The sequence below is a fragment of the Euprymna scolopes genome, chromosome 8, assembly GCF_053919585.1.
Source record: "Euprymna scolopes isolate OS-2025 chromosome 8, ASM5391958v1, whole genome shotgun sequence".
Taxonomy (NCBI): domain Eukaryota; kingdom Metazoa; phylum Mollusca; class Cephalopoda; order Sepiida; family Sepiolidae; genus Euprymna; species Euprymna scolopes.
In genome coordinates, this window is record NC_136489.1 from 121,342,638 (window position 1) to 121,350,536 (window position 7,899).

The following is a 7,899-nucleotide window of genomic DNA, read 5'->3' on the forward strand; positions in this document are numbered from 1 at the left end:
TGTGTTTTTATGGTAATCGTGAAAAGTAACAACTTTATAGTCAAATATGTAGAGATTTAGAAAGAATCGGAATCGGTAATTGTATCGTCGGAATCGGGAATTTAATACAGAATCGGTAACTGTATCGGAATCGGTAAAAATACTGGAATCATTACATCCTTTATATATATATATATATATATATATATATATATATATATATATATATATACTGCTCAGCTAGTATATATATATATATATATATATATATATATATATATATATATATATATATATATATATATACTTGTTTATTGTTATATAAACATGCTCACATCCCGCTCAGATATCATCAGGCAGCGACTTGACTATTCAAAAGTTCAATGGTTATTCATTGAACTTTTGAATAGTCAAGTCGCTGCCTGATGATAAACAAGTATTATCAGCTCTTTTTATTGAGCACTATCTAACAACCTCGTTGAATTCATTAGTCCATTACTTTTGAATATAAAAAAAACCGAGTATATATATATATATATATATATATATATATATATATATATATATATATATATATATATATATATATATAAGATTGCACACTGGTTTTAGCTTGCTGATGGAAAAGACCAATAGAAAGTCTCCAGACCTGACTCTGAAGACAGACGGTATTATAACATCGAACTCATTTAACACTAGATACGTATCTGAGTTTGTTTCCAATTTGTTGACTTTGCCAACCTGAGTACAGATCGCTGATTGTGCCAATCATATTTCCGGGAAAGTATTTTTGGATTCGTTTTTGCTGAAGATGAATTAAATGCAAAAAGTAACATAAAAACTGATTGGGTAACTCACGATTCTAAAATAAAATAACAAAAAAAAAAAAAACCCCCAAAATTTAATGTTCAATTAAAAATCACGAACCGTTCAGTGTTTTAAACCTTTTCCCCCCGTTTCGTTTTGTATGGCTTTGTGTTATTTAATCACAATCTTCAGGGTCGTATCAGGATTTAGTGGAGAGTAAAGGAAGTCATATTTAGTTATTGATTCAATGGACATTAATTTGATCTAACCTTTGAGATTATTTATGCGGCAATATGATTCAAATCTTATCCTTTTATATTTTCGATTGATGTTAATATATCTGGAATTTGCTTAGTTAAGTATTATATATATATATATATATATATATATATATATATATGCATATATATATATATATGCATATATATATGCATATATATATGCATATATATATATATATATATATATTTAGCTTGTAATTCAATGAATTTCAAAAAACTCTCATTGAAATGAAATGAAGTGGTTGAGTTTCATATCAAAGAATTTTTATTATTCTAAGCAAGACAAAGAATGTTTTAGAAAATTAATCTCCTTAACCTATAGGGTTTCGATGTCTACCATCTCATCAGAGGAGAGAAAATATTAGCAAATAGTTATAAAGGTATGCACCCTATTTGCTAAAGTCAGTGAGACATGGAAAGTCAAAGTGAAAATAATACATTTATCAGAAGTCCTGTAGTCTGGTTTAGTTGGGATAACTTATAGAATATTACTGCCAGTAATATTTTGTAAACCTACAATCTCACGTTTACATAACCACTGATTGTTAAATAAAAACTATTCCGAAGTATATATATATATATATATATATATATATATATATATATATATATATATATATATATATGTTGTTTTAAAAAAAGAAAAACCGAATGAATTTATGAAATGATCAACGTTTCGTCCCTATTGCAGAGATCATCTTCAGGATATTAAAAGGAAAAATGCAAAAAAAGTAAAACGATCATAGACCCTACGCAAATTAAAAGGAAGCAGTGTTAGAATCCTACCCATATCGGGAAGGAAACTATGTGTGTGTATGGGAAGGTTGGGTGGTTCAATGTCTATACATATAATTTTTAAAATACGTTATTTAAATATGTACACACACAAAAAAAGTGTACATATTTATTTAACGTATTTTTAAAAGTGTATACATAGACATTGAACAACCCAACCATCCGATTATGAAAATATATACCTCGATTATAAAAATATATACCATTTCGGGTATTTAGCAGAGAAGCTAACAAACAACTATACAATATATATATACAACTATACACACACACACACACACACACACACATATATATATATATATATATATATATATATATATATAGTGCCAGCAAAAAGAAAGTTTGCACTTGTAATTTTTTCAAAAACTGCAAATTTAAGCTTAATTTAATGTAACTGTTTGAACAAACTATACCTCATTTGATTCGCCTTTTATTCCTCTATAATTTTACCTGTTCATATTTGACTTTAATTGAAATATTCTAGTGTTCACGTCAATTTAAAAAAATAACTTCAAATAAAGGAAGCAGAAAGAAAGTCTGCAGCAACAAATTCGCTTAAAACCAGCTTAAATTATCGCCCTTAAATCAGTTTAAAATATCCACTAACAGGCAACAAAGCATCTCTAATCGTAATTGTTGTTGTTCCAGATTATACAACGTAACATTTAGTCCATATGTCACGACTTTCTCTTAGTGATCGTCAGGAGCTCATTAATCTACACTTTTCTGGTTTATCCAATCGAGAAATCGGCTGCAGATTGAAATGTGATGAGAAAACGGTACAAACGACTGTGCAAAAGCACCAAAACACCGTGTTCGTGATGCCCCTAAATCTGGTCGTACTAGGGTTACTTCTAACAGGGAAGACAATGCTACCAAGATCCGCAGCCTAAGGAAAAGATTTGACACGGCTCCCCAAATCCAACAACAGTGCAATCTCGTTAAAAAGTGCTGTTTTTCTACTGTCAAGAATAGATTAAAGGAATTTAATGTGCGAGAATATAGCGCAAGACCCAAGTGATTTCTGTAAAGAACAGAAAGCGCCGTCTGGACTTCGTCACATGCAATGAAGATCATGACTCTTCATATTCGTTGAAAATGATTTTTAGTGACGAAAGCAACTTCAATAGGCTAGGCAGTGATTGTATCCAGTACGTCCGTCGGAGGAAAGACGAAGAATTTAATCCTAGGTGCTCAGTTTTAACGCTGCAAGGTGGTGGAGGTTCAGTTTTGGTGTGGGGCATTATTAGTACCAATGTTCCAGGGCCTATAGTTCGCTTAATATGTTGACTAAGCATTTTCTACCCTACTTTAGTCGGAATTTGGGTGATAATCCCATCTCCATGCTGGATATTGGTCCCATTCGCACAGCTGGCAATGTCAAGAGGTTCCTGGAAGAGCAGTATATTCCGTGTTTGGATTAGTCTGCACAACCTCCAGGCCTAAATCCTATCGAAAACGTATATCATTACATTAAGCAACAGCCACGCAATGATAAAATTTCAAATTTGGAAGAACTTTGGACAAAAATTAAAGAAAGGTGGGATGCACTCTCCCCGGACTATTGCTGCAGTCTAATTCAAGGAATTTTCAAAAGATTGCAAGCTGTCAAATTGCAGAAGGGCTATGCTACTAATATTAACTAGTTAATTGTGTTCCTGTTGTATTCGCGTTGCATTAATGTCCTAAAGTTACATTTAAATAACAATTTCCCATTGTGCAGACTTTCTTTTTGTCTCCTCGATTTGAAGTTATTTTTTTAAATTGACGTGAACACTAGAATATTTCAATTAAAAGTTAAATATGAACAGGTAAAAGTATAGAAGAATAAAAAGCGAATCAAATGAAGTATAGTTTGTTTAAACAGTTACATTAAATTTAGCTTAAATTTGCAGTTTTTTGAAAAAATTACAAGTGCGGACTTTCTTTTTGCCGCCTTTATATATATATATATATATGTATATATATATATATATATATATATATATATATATATATATATATATACACGCACACAAGAAGCAAATGTTACCGTAGCCAATAAAAATTAATGGTGTACCTACCTAGCTCATTTATTTTAGTTTTCAAGTAGTTTTTTTTTATTGTTCTGTGTTTAATCTCAAAAAATCAGTTTTCCAGGGCAAATTTGAAAAATAAACGGCGACATCTTCTTTCGAAGAAGCAAGCCTCGTTTTGACTTCAAGGTTTACAGGTGATTCGAATTTTTTTGGTATTTTTTTACCCAGCGTAGTTCAAACACCAAAACCTCCCTACGTTAAGAACAGTTTTAGAAATAAACATCCCAAACTTTCCATTTTAAGAACAGCTTTCGTGGTTGGGAATCTTTATTCCTAAAGCCGTTCTTAACACGGGGAGGTTTAAGTGTTTATACTACGCTGGGTACTCTCGTAAAGAAAGACCAAAAAATTCAAAGCACCTGTAAACCTTTAATTCAAAACGAGGCTTGCTTCTTCCAAAGAAGAAGATGCCGCCACTTTATTTTTTCAAATCCGCCCGGAAAAAAACTGAATTTGTTTAGATTAAACACAGAGCAATAAAAACTAATTGAAACCCAAAACAAATGAGCTAGGTAGATATATAATTAACTTTTATTGGCTACGGTAACATTTATTTCTTGTATATATTTATTTTTCGTATAGTTGTTTGTTGGCTTCTCTGCTAAATTACCAAAATTTCACAATTAATTAAGCGCGATTACGTCGTCTTTACATTTTCAAAACATATATATCAATAGTGAACATTCCAAAACCAAATATATTTTTATTTTTTCTTTCATAATATTTCATTGTTCCATACGCGTGTTTCGTGGAATGGTTGAAGAACACCAGATAACTCATCAAAAACACTCTATATGTTCCTGAAAAAAAAAACTGCTGAAGATTTTTTCTTGGATTAAAGATGATAAACATATATATATATATATATATATATATATATATATATATATATATATATATACATATACATATATATATATATATATATATATATATTTGTTGTTATTTTGTTCTGTTGTTGTTATTTTTTATCTCCACCCTTACATAAAAGTCATTTTGTGTGTGCATATGTCTAAGCTCCTTCCTCATAGGTTCCGAAACGGCTCAGCCTATCTTTTGCAGATTTCACCTAAAGCTAATTTATATGTCTGGCAGTGTTCTTACATATGTTATGTACAGAAATCGATCCGATAAGTATCTAAATTCAAAAATAAAAACAAACAATCTTTTCTCTCTTATGGACAAAAAAAAAAGGAGAATATTTACAGGATAATATTTTACGTTACACCGGCCAAGGGAAATAATAAAATCTCAGCAAATCATTTCTTCTTTTTTTTTAAAAAAAGCGGATATATTGTTATCTGGAGATATAGCTCAGTGATAGAGCATTCAATTATAGATCGAATGGTCCCCTGTTTAAGCCCGGGGTTACCTCACCATTTTGTTTTAATTCTTACTTATTAATGAGTTAAATTTACGATAAAAGGAGAGCTACCATTTAAAAATCGTCACAAATCATTTCTTTGTTTGCATATTTTAAAACTAAACAATAATCAGAGGTGACTTTCCAGGGCATTCATCCTCAAGCCAAAACATCAGCCGACGTGATATTGTAAGACACAGACGGAAGTTGATGAACATTGTATATATATATATATATATATATATATATATATATATATATATATATGTGTGTGTGTGTGTTTGTGTGTGTGTGTATGTGTGTATATATATATATATATATATATATATATATATATATATATATATTAGTGTTGGAACGATTAATCGGAAATCGGAAAAATCGGAACTTTTTTGGGTATCGGAATCGATATTGGAAAAATGATAGTCTAATTTCCGATTTTAAACCGATTCTTTTAAAATTTTAAAATAAAAACATGAAACAAGCACAAATTGTTTTTTGTTTTTTATTAGAAGTTGTTTCTTTACAACATAAGACTGAGAAAGGCCACAAAATGAGCTATAAATCTCATTTACAGATGTAACTTTGATTAGCAGAATTTAATTTATTTTATTTATTGATCATTTATAACTTGCCTATTGCCTTTATAATCGTTTTGCATCTATTCGCTAAAATGTTTGCGTGCCCTCAGCCAGGGAGTTCATATGATTATTAACAAATTTTCAATGCTATGTTCGGGGGGGGGGGGTCAAATTTCGTTTGTGCCGGCTGTACATTGGAGTGTTTGTCATCAGCTTCTTCTGAAATAATTAAAGTTTTATGGCACATTTTTAGACACAAGAAAATCCTCAGACTCCCCAAACCTAATTTAATTTGTTTTTTGTTAGTTTTTATTGTAAGCAAAGTAAATATATCCTACAGTTTACTTGCATGTTCCATATCACAGGTTTTAAAAGGCTTTTCGCACCTATTTGAAAAATGGCCATATGGCGTCTATTAGAGACTTCGGACTTTAATATCAAAGATTTATCATGCTTGCAATATTTTTTTCTGCCGTTGGTTTTGCCTGATCACCACATCCTTATATATATTTCATGTTTCATTATATTTTGTTTGGTTTTGGCACAAGTGAAAATATAGATGAAAATCTCACAAGTTCCTATTTACAATGCCTCCCCACGGGAAAGAGTTACACATCAGGGTCGTTTTTTAACGTAGAAAAAAGGAACGAAAAATAAAAATTGTTTCAGTCGTGAAGAATTTCTCCTCCACTAACAGAGAACAAAAAATTGAAGCGTAACATCTGAAGAACAGATCCTACACTTTGATCCTGACCCAAAGGTGGTATTTATTTGCTCCCCCACCGAGCAAATTAGACACAAGGCCGATTTTTAATGTGAGGAGTGAAGGGGAAATGGGGACCAACTCCCAGGGGAGTAGGGGAGCTGGATAGTGACAATTGGTATGAAGGGTTGCCCTTACATTGACCAAGGTCTTATATGTGGGGTCGCCCCCACATAGGGTCTTTGCTTGCAGTATCTGCCGGAACAGATACTACACTTTGAGGTATTTATTTGCTCCCCCACTGAGCAAATTAGGCACAAGGCCGATTTTTAAAGTGAGGAGTGAAGGGGAAATGGGGACCAACCCCCGGGGAGTAAGGGAGTTGGATAGTGACAATTGGTATGAAGGGTTGCCCCTACATTGACCAAGGTCTTATATGTGGGGTCGCCCCCACATATGGTCTTTGCTTGCAGTATCTGCCGGAACAGATACTACACTTTGATCTTGTTTATATATTTTATTGCTTTTAAAATTTTGTAAATACAAAAAAACAAAAGATTATCAAACAACAAAATTAGGCACAAGGCCCTACAAGAAATTGGGGAGGGGAAGGGTTCAGGGTCTTTGTGACTAAAGTGATTAAAAAGTAATAAATGTAGACTTTGGAGTCTTACTCTTGACTGGCAACATTTACCAAAATACCTCATTCACTCTATGGATCTTAAACTAACTAATAAATCCCCAGCGTTTAAGAATCAAAACCATATTTACAATTAATAAACAGTTGTCTGTGTGTTTGTGTATGCATTGATCTTGACCCAAAAGTTGTTAACTAAAAAAAAACAACTTTCATTTACATTTACAATACCCTAAAGATGATATTCTACTTTTTTTAGGCGGTTATGTGTGAGCACACTGAAACGTTATTTTAGAATTTAGAATGGGGGTTCAGTTGTACATATAAATATAATGTAAACTGATCCCATTTAGGTACATAATAACTTTTTAAGCAGTTAAGTAATTTTACAACTAATTCGAAAGCCGATGAGCAAAATCATAAAATCACATGTAATTGCTATATTCTTCGTATTGCCACCCGTACTTAGGGTTAGCAGTAGGAAAGAAGCGTGGTTTTTATGGCGTTTAACAATACTATATATTAATACGATATCGTGTTTGTCATTTATTTTCTGTGCCACGATTACATCCGAGTGATTATTGTTTAATTATGGATTCCCATTTCTATAAATAATTTTACCAAGAATTCTTTATAAATTTTAGTTTTGGTTTCGATTCTAGCTGATGGTAC